Source organism: Globicephala melas, unplaced genomic scaffold, assembly GCF_963455315.2.
Source record: "Globicephala melas unplaced genomic scaffold, mGloMel1.2 SCAFFOLD_172, whole genome shotgun sequence".
Classification (NCBI taxonomy): domain Eukaryota; kingdom Metazoa; phylum Chordata; class Mammalia; order Artiodactyla; family Delphinidae; genus Globicephala; species Globicephala melas.
This window is the reverse complement of record NW_027207344.1, coordinates 420,440-434,506: the sequence shown is the minus strand read 5'-3', so window position 1 is coordinate 434,506 and position 14,067 is coordinate 420,440. Positions and strand designations below refer to the sequence as shown.

The 14,067-nt window shown below is 66.9% G+C and overlaps 6 non-coding genes across 6 annotated transcripts; all 6 read left to right on the top strand.

Annotated features, from left to right (window-relative positions):
• The first annotated feature begins 497 nt into the window (after positions 1 to 497).
• Positions 498 to 616, top strand: LOC132596356 (5S ribosomal RNA). The gene has a single exon (XR_009562455.1). It is a non-coding gene; the product is annotated as a 5S ribosomal RNA (ribosomal RNA).
• A 2,696-nt stretch (positions 617 to 3,312) lies between these two features.
• LOC132596355 (5S ribosomal RNA) lies at positions 3,313 to 3,431 on the top strand. Its single transcript, XR_009562454.1, has one exon. It is a non-coding gene; the product is annotated as a 5S ribosomal RNA (ribosomal RNA).
• Positions 3,432 to 6,128: 2,697 nt separating this feature from the next.
• LOC132596354 (5S ribosomal RNA) lies at positions 6,129 to 6,247 on the top strand. The gene has a single exon (XR_009562453.1). It is a non-coding gene; the product is annotated as a 5S ribosomal RNA (ribosomal RNA).
• Positions 6,248 to 7,179: 932 nt separating this feature from the next.
• LOC132596352 (5S ribosomal RNA) lies at positions 7,180 to 7,298 on the top strand. The gene has a single exon (XR_009562451.1). It is a non-coding gene; the product is annotated as a 5S ribosomal RNA (ribosomal RNA).
• A 2,696-nt stretch (positions 7,299 to 9,994) lies between these two features.
• LOC132596351 (5S ribosomal RNA) lies at positions 9,995 to 10,113 on the top strand. The gene has a single exon (XR_009562450.1). It is a non-coding gene; the product is annotated as a 5S ribosomal RNA (ribosomal RNA).
• A 2,696-nt stretch (positions 10,114 to 12,809) lies between these two features.
• Positions 12,810 to 12,928, top strand: LOC132596350 (5S ribosomal RNA). The gene has a single exon (XR_009562449.1). It is a non-coding gene; the product is annotated as a 5S ribosomal RNA (ribosomal RNA).
• Positions 12,929 to 14,067: the final 1,139 nt, after the last annotated feature.

Here is a 14,067-nt window from a genome sequence, read left to right as displayed (position 1 = left end):
TTCCCCGGGCCTGCCGGCCACCAGGGGCGGGGTCCTGAGCTCGGCGGGGGGTGTGGGGGCAAGGGTGGCCTTGCCGGGGCTGAGGGGCCGTGGCGACTCAATGGTGGCTCCCGGTGGCTTCGGGCCAGCTGCTGTCGGGCAGGAGGGCCGGCCTGGGCTGCGGCCGGGCTGCGCCTAGGGCCGCGTGGGCGGGCAGGGCCGATGCCCAAGGGACCGCGGGCCCCGGGCCCTGAAGCCTCCGGGGCCACGTCCCTGTGAGCGACGTGCGGGATCTTGGGCGGGGCGCCAAGCGCCGAAGGGTTTGCTGGGTCACGGCCGCCCTGGGCTGGGAGGTGGTCGCCAAACCCTCCGCCGCCGCCCGATACCCGAGACCTCCGTTGCCCCTGCCTGGGCGGGCGAGGGGGCCCTGCCGGGGCGGGCCGGCCGCCAGGCTGGCGTTAAGGCGCCAGCGCCAGCGAAACTGGGCCTCAAGAGGCCGCCCGCGGCCCCCCGCCCCCGTCTACGGCCATACCACCCTGAACGCGCCCGATCTCGTCTGATCTCGGAAGCTAAGCAGGGTCGGGCCTGGTTAGTACTTGGATGGGAGACCGCCTGGGAATACCGGGTGCTGTAGGCTTTTTGCCTCCCGCTCCGCCCGCCTTCTCCTTTACTCGCCCGCGGCGGGGGGGCCGCCGGCTCCGCCCCCGCCGAGCCCCGCTGCAGGCAGTAGTCAAGGTGGGTTTACCTGCCCGAGCAGGAAGCTTGGGCGATGGCAGAAGTGGGAAGAAACTCTTGAGCACAGGTTCTTGGGATCCACGGAGCAGCGCATGCACATGCGATGGGTGCCTACACAGCTGGCTTGCTTGTCTGTGGGGAAAGGCGAGATGGGTCAGGGCCTGGGTTCCTGAGGGGCTGAGAATCAAAGCAGGGATAGAAGAAAGGGGACAGGCCCACATCCCCTGAACCCACGCCGGCGCCCACTCACCTTTGTGGAAAATACGATTGAAAAGTGCCCGCAAGAATCTCTTCAGATGCCTCCAGAGTTGAGGGAAGAAGGGGAGGGGGGAGGCCGGGAGCAGGGTGAGCCCTGAAATCCAACCCTTGTCCCGGTCACACCCCAGCAGCCCTCCCACCTCAGCCCCTTCAAGACCCCAGGGCTCCCCCAACCGCGCTGCACAGATCCTGCCCTGACCATAGTCACCATGTTGATCCCCACGTTGAGCAAGATGAAGCTGACCGGGATCAGAAGAATTGAGTATCCTTGCTCCTGGCATTTCCTGGGGATGGGGCCAGTGAACGGCTCGGCTCGGTAGTAGTTTCGCTCACCCATGGCCGTTGGTCCCAGGACTGCCTGGGCCCTCTGCCCTCCAGTTTTAACTGGGAGCCAGACTGGGTCATAATGGGGCAGGTGGTGAGGTCACAGTGAGGGAGGGGGATGAAAAGGAGGGCCCAGAGTGGCATTCCCTGGTAACCAGGGTCAGGTAAGCTGAGCCTGGACAGTCAAACAGGGCCCGGTGGCCGGCATACATCCCCTCGAGCGGTCATTCATTCGCTCACCGCCCGCTGACTCACTTGTTCAAATGACACATTGCGTCTCTTGGCCCCTCTTGAGACTAGGAAGACCTTGGCCTCAGAGGCCTGCTGAAGGCCTGGCTGGAGTCCAGAGCCTCAGCCTTCTTCATGCCCTTCACTGGGCCTGGAGCTGGACCTGCCCAGATGTGGAACCTCCCAGTTTGGAAGCAACTTCTTGTATGAGGCTCTCTGTGGACAGGGACAGCTGAGACACAGAGGAGGTGCCCAGAGACCAGGGGTTTGGAGTCTGCAGCTGCAGATGTACTTAGTGCATGGTATAGGACCAGGAGGGGCCTGCTGGCAGAACTGTGGCCACTAAACCAAAGGGACCCTCAGGCCAAGAAGGGGACACTGGCTTCTTATTGCAGGAAGCCAAGCGCAGGGACCCAGGCTGGCAGAAGGAGTGGCGCTTCCAAGCCACAGACCACCAATGTTTCCTGGACTCTGGCGCTCTTTATTCCTCTCTCCATGCCCTGCCGCCCCCTGCCCCTGCCCCCATTTGCTGCTGGTAAGTTCACTTTCCCAGTCTGGCTCCCGTGCAGAGAGGGCCTGGAGGCCGAGGTGGAAGGTAGCAGCGAGTTGGCCCGCGCTTGGCCCTCCTGCGGTTGCCGCTTCAGCACCAGACTGTCATACACCTGGTAGTTGGCATTGCCTCCCGGGTTCCGGCTGAGTGGCATGAAGGTGGGCGGGGGTGGAGGGTGCTCGGTAGCCTGGACGTCGGGCAGGAGGTGAGAGGGGCGGAGGAGCAGCGCTGAGCTGGGAGCCGGGGCCCGCTGGTCCAAGGCCTCGGCCAGTACCGTGAGGGAGGCGGAGGTGGCCACAGGGCGCCGCAAGGGCAGGATCTCAGCCCATTCGGCCGCCGGGTGCCGCACCTCGTGGGGATCGCGGGAGTAATCCAAGTGTCCCGTGGAGGGATGCAGGCTGCGGTTGGACTCGCTGTGAGCACAGCTGGGGAGGCTACGTCTGTGGGCCGGTGGGGTGTCGCGCTACCAGGCGTCGGGCCGGTAGACCCGAGGCAACAGAGCGGATGGAGGCTCAGAGCCCTCCAGACCCAGACTCCGCCATGGGCCCAGTTGCCGTCCTTTCGGCCCGCGAGCCCCTCGACCTGCACCTGGCCGCCCCCACCGGCGCCCAGCCCCGGCGCCGCCACCTGTGTGCCGGTGTGTCCCTCCACAGCTCCCTCCGACAAAAGCCCCCCCCCACCCCGCCCCTCTGGCGTGTCACCGCGGCCGGGTGCGGGAGCGGGATCGAGGGCAGGGGCCGCTTCCCCGGGCCTGCCGGCCACCAGGGGCGGGGTCCTGAGCTCGGCGGGGGGTGTGGGGGCAAGGGTGGCCTTGCCGGGGCTGAGGGGCCGTGGCGACTCATTGGTGGCTCCCGGTGGCTTCGGGCCAGCTGCTGTCGGGCAGGAGGGCCGGCCCGGGCTGCGGCCGGGCTGCGCCTAGGGCCGCGTGGGCGGGCAGGGCCGATGCCCAAGGGACCGCGGGCCCCGGGCCCTGAAGCCTCCGGGGCCACGTCCCTGTGAGCGACGTGCGGGATCTTGGGCGGGGCGCCAAGCGCCGAAGGGTTTGCTGGGTCACGGCCGCCCTGGGCTGGGAGGTGGTCGCCAAACCCTCCGCCGCCGCCCGATACCCGAGACCTCCGTTGCCCCTGCCTGGGCGGGCGAGGGGGCCCTGCCGGGGCGGGCCGGCCGCCAGGCTGGCGTTAAGGCGCCAGCGCCAGCGAAACTGGGCCTCAAGAGGCCGCCCGCGGCCCCCCGCCCCCGTCTACGGCCATACCACCCTGAACGCGCCCGATCTCGTCTGATCTCGGAAGCTAAGCAGGGTCGGGCCTGGTTAGTACTTGGATGGGAGACCGCCTGGGAATACCGGGTGCTGTAGGCTTTTTGCCTCCCGCTCCGCCCGCCTTCTCCTTTACTCGCCCGCGGCGGGGGGGCCGCCGGCTCCGCCCCCGCCGAGCCCCGCTGCAGGCAGTAGTCAAGGTGGGTTTACCTGCCCGAGCAGGAAGCTTGGGCGATGGCAGAAGTGGGAAGAAACTCTTGAGCACAGGTTCTTGGGATCCACGGAGCAGCGCATGCACATGCGATGGGTGCCTACACAGCTGGCTTGCTTGTCTGTGGGGAAAGGCGAGATGGGTCAGGGCCTGGGTTCCTGAGGGGCTGAGAATCAAAGCAGGGATAGAAGAAAGGGGACAGGCCCACATCCCCTGAACCCACGCCGGCGCCCACTCACCTTTGTGGAAAATACGATTGAAAAGTGCCCGCAAGAATCTCTTCAGATGCCTCCAGAGTTGAGGCAAGAAGGGGAGGGGGGAGGCCGGGAGCAGGGTGAGCCCTGAAATCCAACCCTTGTCCCGGTCACACCCCAGCAGCCCTCCCACCTCAGCCCCTTCAAGACCCCAGGGCTCCCCCAACCGCGCTGCACAGATCCTGCCCTGACCATAGTCACCATGTTGATCCCCACGTTGAGCAAGATGAAGCTGACCGGGATCAGAAGAATTGAGTATCCTTGCTCCTGGCATTTCCTGGGGATGGGGCCAGTGAACGGCTCGGCTCGGTAGTAGTTTCGCTCACCCATGGCCGTTGGTCCCAGGACTGCCTGGGCCCTCTGCCCTCCAGTTTTAACTGGGAGCCAGACTGGGTCATAATGGGGCAGGTGGTGAGGTCACAGTGAGGGAGGGGGATGAAAAGGAGGGCCCAGAGTGGCATTCCCTGGTAACCAGGGTCAGGTAAGCTGAGCCTGGACAGTCAAACAGGGCCCGGTGGCCGGCATACATCCCCTCGAGCGGTCATTCATTCGCTCACCGCCCGCTGACTCACTTGTTCAAATGACACATTGCGTCTCTTGGCCCCTCTTGAGACTAGGAAGACCTTGGCCTCAGAGGCCTGCTGAAGGCCTGGCTGGAGTCCAGAGCCTCAGCCTTCTTCATGCCCTTCACTGGGCCTGGAGCTGGACCTGCCCAGATGTGGAACCTCCCAGTTTGGAAGCAACTTCTTGTATGAGGCTCTCTGTGGACAGGGACAGCTGAGACACAGAGGAGGTGCCCAGAGACCAGGGGTTTGGAGTCTGCAGCTGCAGATGTACTTAGTGCATGGTATAGGACCAGGAGGGGCCTGCTGGCAGAACTGTGGCCACTAAACCAAAGGGACCCTCAGGCCAAGAAGGGGACACTGGCTTCTTATTGCAGGAAGCCAAGCGCAGGGACCCAGGCTGGCAGAAGGAGTGGTGCTTCCAAGCCACAGACCACCAATGTTTCCTGGACTCTGGCGCTCTTTATTCCTCTCTCCATGCCCTGCCGCCCCCTGCCCCTGCCCCCATTTGCTGCTGGTAAGTTCACTTTCCCAGTCTGGCTCCCGTGCAGAGAGGGCCTGGAGGCCGAGGTGGAAGGTAGCAGCGAGTTGGCCCGCGCTTGGCCCTCCTGCGGTTGCCGCTTCAGCACCAGACTGTCATACACCTGGTAGTTGGCATTGCCTCCCGGGTTCCGGCTGAGTGGCATGAAGGTGGGCGGGGGTGGAGGGTGCTCGGTAGCCTGGACGTCGGGCAGGAGGTGAGAGGGGCGGAGGAGCAGCGCTGAGCTGGGAGCCGGGGCCCGCTGGTCCGAGGCCTCGGCCAGTACCGTGAGGGAGGCGGAGGTGGCCACAGGGTGCCGCAAGGGCAGGATCTCAGCCCATTCGGCCGCCGGGTGCCGCACCTCGTGGGGATCGCGGGAGTAATCCAAGTGTCCCGTGGAGGGATGCAGGCTGCGGTTGGACTCGCTGTGAGCACAGCTGGGGAGGCTACGTCTGTGGGCCGGTGGGGTGTCGCGCTACCAGGCGTCGGGCCGGTAGACCCGAGGCACCAGAGCGGATGGAGGCTCAGAGCCCTCCAGAACCAGACTCCGCCATGGGCCCAGTTGCCGTCCTTTCGGCCCGCGAGCCCCTCGACCTGCACCTGGCCGCCCCCACCGGCGCCCAGCCCCGGCGCCGCCACCTGTGTGCCGGTGTGTCCCTCCACAGCTCCCTCCGACAAAAGCCCCACCCCCACCCCGCCCCTCTGGCGTGTCACCGCGGCCGGGTGCGGGAGCGGGATCGAGGGCAGGGGCCGCTTCCCCGGGCCTGCCGGCCACCAGGGGCGGGGTCCTGAGCTCGGCGGGGGGTGTGGGGGCAAGGGTGGCCTTGCCGGGGCTGAGGGGCCGTGGCGACTCAATGGTGGCTCCCGGTGGCTTCGGGCCAGCTGCTGTCGGGCAGGAGGGCCGGCCCGGGCTGCGGCCGGGCTGCGCCTAGGGCCGCGTGGGCGGGCAGGGCCGATGCCCAAGGGACCGCGGGCCCCGGGCCCTGAAGCCTCCGGGGCCACGTCCCTGTGAGCGACGTGCGGGATCTTGGGCGGGGCGCCAAGCGCCGAAGGGTTTGCTGGGTCACGGCCGCCCTGGGCTGGGAGGTGGTCGCCAAACCCTCCGCCGCCGCCCGATACCCGAGACCTCCGTTGCCCCTGCCTGGGCGGGCGAGGGGGCCCTGCCGGGGCGGGCCGGCCGCCAGGCTGGCGTTAAGGCGCCAGCGCCAGCGAAACTGGGCCTCAAGAGGCCGCCCGCGGCCCCCCGCCCCCGTCTACGGCCATACCACCCTGAACGCGCCCGATCTCGTCTGATCTCGGAAGCTAAGCAGGGTCGGGCCTGGTTAGTACTTGGATGGGAGACCGCCTGGGAATACCGGGTGCTGTAGGCTTTTTGCCTCCCGCTCCGCCCGCCTTCTCCTTTACTCGCCCGCGGCGGGGGCCGCCGGCTCCGCCCCCGCCGGGCCCCGCTGCAGGCCCCACCTCCTCAGGCCCCTCCCACCACGGCGCGCGCCGGCGGGGTCGCTCCCCGCCGGCCCGGCCGGCCAGGCGGCCAGAAGGCGGCCCTGGAAGGCAGGCGCACCCCAGACGCTCCCGGGGTGGCTGGCCCGGACCCAGACTCCGCCGCGGGCCCAGTTGCCGTCCTTTCGGCCCGCGAGCCCCTCGACCTGCACCTGGCCGCCCCCACCGGCGCCCAGCCCCGGCGCCGCCACCTGTGTGCCGGTGTGTCCCTCCACAGCTCCCTCCGACAAAAGCCCCCCCCCACCCCGCCCCTCTGGCGTGTCACCGCGGCCGGGTGCGGGAGCGGGATCGAGGGCAGGGGCCGCTTCCCCGGGCCTGCCGGCCACCAGGGGCGGGGTCCTGAGCTCGGCGGGGGGTGTGGGGGCAAGGGTGGCCTTGCCGGGGCTGAGGGGCCGTGGCGACTCATTGGTGGCTCCCGGTGGCTTCGGGCCAGCTGCTGTCGGGCAGGAGGGCCGGCCCGGGCTGCGGCCGGGCTGCGCCTAGGGCCGCGTGGGCGGGCAGGGCCGATGCCCAAGGGACCGCGGGCCCCGGGCCCTGAAGCCTCCGGGGCCACGTCCCTGTGAGCGACGTGCGGGATCTTGGGCGGGGCGCCAAGCGCCGAAGGGTTTGCTGGGTCACGGCCGCCCTGGGCTGGGAGGTGGTCGCCAAACCCTCCGCCGCCGCCCGATACCCGAGACCTCCGTTGCCCCTGCCTGGGCGGGCGAGGGGGCCCTGCCGGGGCGGGCCGGCCGCCAGGCTGGCGTTAAGGCGCCAGCGCCAGCGAAACTGGGCCTCAAGAGGCCGCCCGCGGCCCCCCGCCCCCGTCTACGGCCATACCACCCTGAACGCGCCCGATCTCGTCTGATCTCGGAAGCTAAGCAGGGTCGGGCCTGGTTAGTACTTGGATGGGAGACCGCCTGGGAATACCGGGTGCTGTAGGCTTTTTGCCTCCCGCTCCGCCCGCCTTCTCCTTTACTCGCCCGCGGCGGGGGGGCCGCCGGCTCCGCCCCCGCCGAGCCCCGCTGCAGGCAGTAGTCAAGGTGGGTTTACCTGCCCGAGCAGGAAGCTTGGGCGATGGCAGAAGTGGGAAGAAACTCTTGAGCACAGGTTCTTGGGATCCACGGAGCAGCGCATGCACATGCGATGGGTGCCTACACAGCTGGCTTGCTTGTCTGTGGGGAAAGGCGAGATGGGTCAGGGCCTGGGTTCCTGAGGGGCTGAGAATCAAGGCAGGGATAGAAGAAAGGGGACAGGCCCACATCCCCTGAACCCACGCCGGCGCCCACTCACCTTTGTGGAAAATACGATTGAAAAGTGCCCGCAAGAATCTCTTCAGATGCCTCCAGAGTTGAGGCAAGAAGGGGAGGGGGGAGGCCGGGAGCAGGGTGAGCCCTGAAATCCAACCCTTGTCCCGGTCACACCCCAGCAGCCCTCCCACCTCAGCCCCTTCAAGACCCCAGGGCTCCCCCAACCGCGCTGCACAGATCCTGCCCTGACCATAGTCACCATGTTGATCCCCACGTTGAGCAAGATGAAGCTGACCGGGATCAGAAGAATTGAGTATCCTTGCTCCTGGCATTTCCTGGGGATGGGGCCAGTGAACGGCTCGGCTCGGTAGTAGTTTCGCTCACCCATGGCCGTTGGTCCCAGGACTGCCTGGGCCCTCTGCCCTCCAGTTTTAACTGGGAGCCAGACTGGGTCATAATGGGGCAGGTGGTGAGGTCACAGTGAGGGAGGGGGATGAAAAGGAGGGCCCAGAGTGGCATTCCCTGGTAACCAGGGTCAGGTAAGCTGAGCCTGGACAGTCAAACAGGGCCCGGTGGCCGGCATACATCCCCTCGAGCGGTCATTCATTCGCTCACCGCCCGCTGACTCACTTGTTCAAATGACACATTGCGTCTCTTGGCCCCTCTTGAGACTAGGAAGACCTTGGCCTCAGAGGCCTGCTGAAGGCCTGGCTGGAGTCCAGAGCCTCAGCCTTCTTCATGCCCTTCACTGGGCCTGGAGCTGGACCTGCCCAGATGTGGAACCTCCCAGTTTGGAAGCAACTTCTTGTATGAGGCTCTCTGTGGACAGGGACAGCTGAGACACAGAGGAGGTGCCCAGAGACCAGGGGTTTGGAGTCTGCAGCTGCAGATGTACTTAGTGCATGGTATAGGACCAGGAGGGGCCTGCTGGCAGAACTGTGGCCACTAAACCAAAGGGACCCTCAGGCCAAGAAGGGGACACTGGCTTCTTATTGCAGGAAGCCAAGCGCAGGGACCCAGGCTGGCAGAAGGAGTGGCGCTTCCAAGCCACAGACCACCAATGTTTCCTGGACTCTGGCGCTCTTTATTCCTCTCTCCATGCCCTGCCGCCCCCTGCCCCTGCCCCCATTTGCTGCTGGTAAGTTCACTTTCCCAGTCTGGCTCCCGTGCAGAGAGGGCCTGGAGGCCGAGGTGGAAGGTAGCAGCGAGTTGGCCCGCGCTTGGCCCTCCTGCGGTTGCCGCTTCAGCACCAGACTGTCATACACCTGGTAGTTGGCATTGCCTCCCGGGTTCCGGCTGAGTGGCATGAAGGTGGGCGGGGGTGGAGGGTGCTCGGTAGCCTGGACGTCGGGCAGGAGGTGAGAGGGGCGGAGGAGCAGCGCTGAGCTGGGAGCCGGGGCCCGCTGGTCCAAGGCCTCGGCCAGTACCGTGAGGGAGGCGGAGGTGGCCACAGGGCGCCGCAAGGGCAGGATCTCAGCCCATTCGGCCGCCGGGTGCCGCACCTCGTGGGGATCGCGGGAGTAATCCAAGTGTCCCGTGGAGGGATGCAGGCTGCGGTTGGACTCGCTGTGAGCACAGCTGGGGAGGCTACGTCTGTGGGCCGGTGGGGTGTCGCGCTACCAGGCGTCGGGCCGGTAGACCCGAGGCAACAGAGCGGATGGAGGCTCAGAGCCCTCCAGACCCAGACTCCGCCATGGGCCCAGTTGCCGTCCTTTCGGCCCGCGAGCCCCTCGACCTGCACCTGGCCGCCCCCACCGGCGCCCAGCCCCGGCGCCGCCACCTGTGTGCCGGTATGTCCCTCCACAGCTCCCTCCGTCAAAAGCCCCCCCCCACCCCGCCCCTCTGGCGTGTCACCGCGGCCGGGTGCGGGAGCGGGATCGAGGGCAGGGGCCGCTTCCCCGGGCCTGCCGGCCACCAGGGGCGGGGTCCTGAGCTCGGCGGGGGGTGTGGGGGCAAGGGTGGCCTTGCCGGGGCTGAGGGGCCGTGGCGACTCAATGGTGGCTCCCGGTGGCTTCGGGCCAGCTGCTGTCGGGCAGGAGGGCCGGCCCGGGCTGCGGCCGGGCTGCGCCTAGGGCCGCGTGGGCGGGCAGGGCCGATGCCCAAGGGACCGCGGGCCCCGGGCCCTGAAGCCTCCGGGGCCACGTCCCTGTGAGCGACGTGCGGGATCTTGGGCGGGGCGCCAAGCGCCGAAGGGTTTGCTGGGTCACGGCCGCCCTGGGCTGGGAGGTGGTCGCCAAACCCTCCGCCGCCGCCCGATACCCGAGACCTCCGTTGCCCCTGCCTGGGCGGGCGAGGGGGCCCTGCCGGGGCGGGCCGGCCGCCAGGCTGGCGTTAAGGCGCCAGCGCCAGCGAAACTGGGCCTCAAGAGGCCGCCCGCGGCCCCCCGCCCCCGTCTACGGCCATACCACCCTGAACGCGCCCGATCTCGTCTGATCTCGGAAGCTAAGCAGGGTCGGGCCTGGTTAGTACTTGGATGGGAGACCGCCTGGGAATACCGGGTGCTGTAGGCTTTTTGCCTCCCGCTCCGCCCGCCTTCTCCTTTACTCGCCCGCGGCGGGGGGGCCGCCGGCTCCGCCCCCGCCGAGCCCCGCTGCAGGCAGTAGTCAAGGTGGGTTTACCTGCCCGAGCAGGAAGCTTGGGCGATGGCAGAAGTGGGAAGAAACTCTTGAGCACAGGTTCTTGGGATCCACGGAGCAGCGCATGCACATGCGATGGGTGCCTACACAGCTGGCTTGCTTGTCTGTGGGGAAAGGCGAGATGGGTCAGGGCCTGGGTTCCTGAGGGGCTGAGAATCAAGGCAGGGATAGAAGAAAGGGGACAGGCCCACATCCCCTGAACCCACGCCGGCGCCCACTCACCTTTGTGGAAAATACGATTGAAAAGTGCCCGCAAGAATCTCTTCAGATGCCTCCAGAGTTGAGGGAAGAAGGGGAGGGGGGAGGCCGGGAGCAGGGTGAGCCCTGAAATCCAACCCTTATCCCGGTCACACCCCAGCAGCCCTCCCACCTCAGCCCCTTCAAGACCCCAGGGCTCCCCCAACCGCGCTGCACAGATCCTGCCCTGACCATAGTCACCATGTTGATCCCCACGTTGAGCAAGATGAAGCTGACCGGGATCAGAAGAATTGAGTATCCTTGCTCCTGGCATTTCCTGGGGATGGGGCCAGTGAACGGCTCGGCTCGGTAGTAGTTTCGCTCACCCATGGCTGTTGGTCCCAGGACTGCCTGGGCCCTCTGCCCTCCAGTTTTAACTGGGAGCCAGACTGGGTCATAATGGGGCAGGTGGTGAGGTCACAGTGAGGGAGGGGGATGAAAAGGAGGGCCCAGAGTGGCATTCCCTGGTAACCAAGGTCAGGTAAGCTGAGCCTGGACAGTCAAACAGGGCCCGGTGGCCGGCATACATCCCCTCGAGTGGTCATTCATTCGCTCACCGCCCGCTGACTCACTTGTTCAAATGACACATTGCGTCTCTTGGCCCCTCTTGAGACTAGGAAGACCTTGGCCTCAGAGGCCTGCTGAAGGCCTGGCTGGAGTCCAGAGCCTCAGCCTTCTTCATGCCCTTCACTGGGCCTGGAGCTGGACCTGCCCAGATGTGGAACCTCCCAGTTTGGAAGCAACTTCTTGTATGAGGCTCTCTGTGGACAGGGACAGCTGAGACACAGAGGAGGTGCCCAGAGACCAGGGGTTTGGAGTCTGCAGCTGCAGATGTACTTAGTGCATGGTATAGGACCAGGAGGGGCCTGCTGGCAGAACTGTGGCCACTAAACCAAAGGGACCCTCAGGCCAAGAAGGGGACACTGGCTTCTTATTGCAGGAAGCCAAGCGCAGGGACCCAGGCTGGCAGAAGGAGTGGCGCTTCCAAGCCACAGACCACCAATGTTTCCTGGACTCTGGCGCTCTTTATTCCTCTCTCCATGCCCTGCCGCCCCCTGCCCCTGCCCCCACTTGCTGCTGGTAAGTTCATTTTCCCAGTCTGGCTCCCGTGCAGAGAGGGCCTGGAGGCCGAGGTGGAAGGTAGCAGCGAGTTGGCCCGCGCTTGGCCCTCCTGCGGTTGCCGCTTCAGCACCAGACTGTCATACACCTGGTAGTTGGCATTGCCTCCCGGGTTCCGGCTGAGTGGCATGAAGGTGGGCGGGGGTGGAGGGTGCTCGGTAGCCTGGACGTCGGGCAGGAGGTGAGAGGGGCGGAGGAGCAGCGCTGAGCTGGGAGCCGGGGCCCGCTGGTCCGAGGCCTCGGCCAGTACCGTGAGGGAGGCGGAGGTGGCCACAGGGCGCCGCAAGGGCAGGATCTCAGCCCATTCGGCCGCCGGGTGCCGCACCTCGTGGGGATCGCGGGAGTAATCCAAGTGTCCCGTGGAGGGATGCAGGCTGCGGTTGGACTCGCTGTGAGCACAGCTGGGGAGGCTACGTCTCTGGGCCGGTGGGGTGTCGCGCTACCAGGCGTCGGGCCGGTAGACCCGAGGCACCAGAGCGGATGGAGGCTCAGAGCCCTCCAGACCCAGACTCCGCCATGGGCCCAGTTGCCGTCCTTTCGGCCCGCGAGCCCCTCGACCTGCACCTGGCCGCCCCCACCGGCGCCCAGCCCCGGCGCCGCCACCTGTGTGCCGGTGTGTCCCTCCACAGCTCCCTCCGACAAAAGCCCCCCCCCACCCCGCCCCTCTGGCGTGTCACCGCGGCCGGGTGCGGGAGCGGGATCGAGGGCAGGGGCCGCTTCCCCGGGCCTGCCGGCCACCAGGGGCGGGGTCCTGAGCTCGGCGGGGGGTGTGGGGGCAAGGGTGGCCTTGCCGGGGCTGAGGGGCCGTGGCGACTCAATGGTGGCTCCTGGTGGCTTCGGGCCAGCTGCTGTCGGGCAGGAGGGCCGGCCTGGGCTGCGGCCGGGCTGTGCCTAGGGCCGCGTGGGCGGGCAGGGCCGATGCCCAAGGGACCGCGGGCCCCGGGCCCTGAAGCCTCCGGGGCCACGTCCCTGTGAGCGACGTGCGGGATCTTGGGCGGGGCGCCAAGCGCCGAAGGGTTTGCTGGGTCACGGCCGCCCTGGGCTGGGAGGTGGTCGCCAAACCCTCCGCCGCCGCCCGATACCCGAGACCTCCGTTGCCCCTGCCTGGGCGGGCGAGGGGGCCCTGCCGGGGCGGGCCGGCCGCCAGGCTGGCGTTAAGGCGCCAGCGCCAGCGAAACTGGGCCTCAAGAGGCCGCCCGCGGCCCCCCGCCCCCGTCTACGGCCATACCACCCTGAACGCGCCCGATCTCGTCTGATCTCGGAAGCTAAGCAGGGTCGGGCCTGGTTAGTACTTGGATGGGAGACCGCCTGGGAATACCGGGTGCTGTAGGCTTTTTGCCTCCCGCTCCGCCCGCCTTCTCCTTTACTCGCCCGCGGCGGGGGGGCCGCCGGCTCCGCCCCCGCCGAGCCCCGCTGCAGGCAGTAGTCAAGGTGGGTTTACCTGCCCGAGCAGGAAGCTTGGGCGATGGCAGAAGTGGGAAGAAACTCTTGAGCACAGGTTCTTGGGATCCACGGAGCAGCGCATGCACATGCGATGGGTGCCTACACAGCTGGCTTGCTTGTCTGTGGGGAAAGGCGAGATGGGTCAGGGCCTGGGTTCCTGAGGGGCTGAGAATCAAAGCAGGGATAGAAGAAAGGGGACAGGCCCACATCCCCTGAACCCACGCCGGCGCCCACTCACCTTTGTGGAAAATACGATTGAAAAGTGCCCGCAGGAATCTCTTCAGATGCCTCCAGAGTTGAGGCAAGAAGGGGAGGGGGGAGGCCGGGAGCAGGGTGAGCCCTGAAATCCAACCCTTGTCCCGGTCACACCCCAGCAGCCCTCCCACCTCAGCCCCTTCAAGACCCCAGGGCTCCCCCAACCGCGCTGCACAGATCCTGCCCTGACCATAGTCACCATGTTGATCCCCACGTTGAGCAAGATGAAGCTGACCGGGATCAGAAGAATTGAGTATCCTTGCTCCTGGCATTTCCTGGGGATGGGGCCAGTGAACGGCTCGGCTCGGTAGTAGTTTCGCTCACCCATGGCCGTTGGTCCCAGGACTGCCTGGGCCCTCTGCCCTCCAGTTTTAACTGGGAGCCAGACTGGGTCATAATGGGGCAGGTGGTGAGGTCACAGTGAGGGAGGGGGATGAAAAGGAGGGCCCAGAGTGGCATTCCCTGGTAACCAGGGTCAGGTAAGCTGAGCCTGGACAGTCAAACAGGGCCCGGTGGCCGGCATACATCCCCTCGAGCGGTCATTCATTCGCTCACCGCCCGCTGACTCACTTGTTCAAATGACACATTGCGTCTCTTGGCCCCTCTTGAGACTAGGAAGACCTTGGCCTCAGAGGCCTGCTGAAGGCCTGGCTGGAGTCCAGAGCCTCAGCCTTCTTCATGCCCTTCACTGGGCCTGGAGCTGGACCTGCCCAGATGTGGAACCTCCCAGTTTGGAAGCAACTTCTTGTATGAGGCTCTCTGTGGACAGGGACA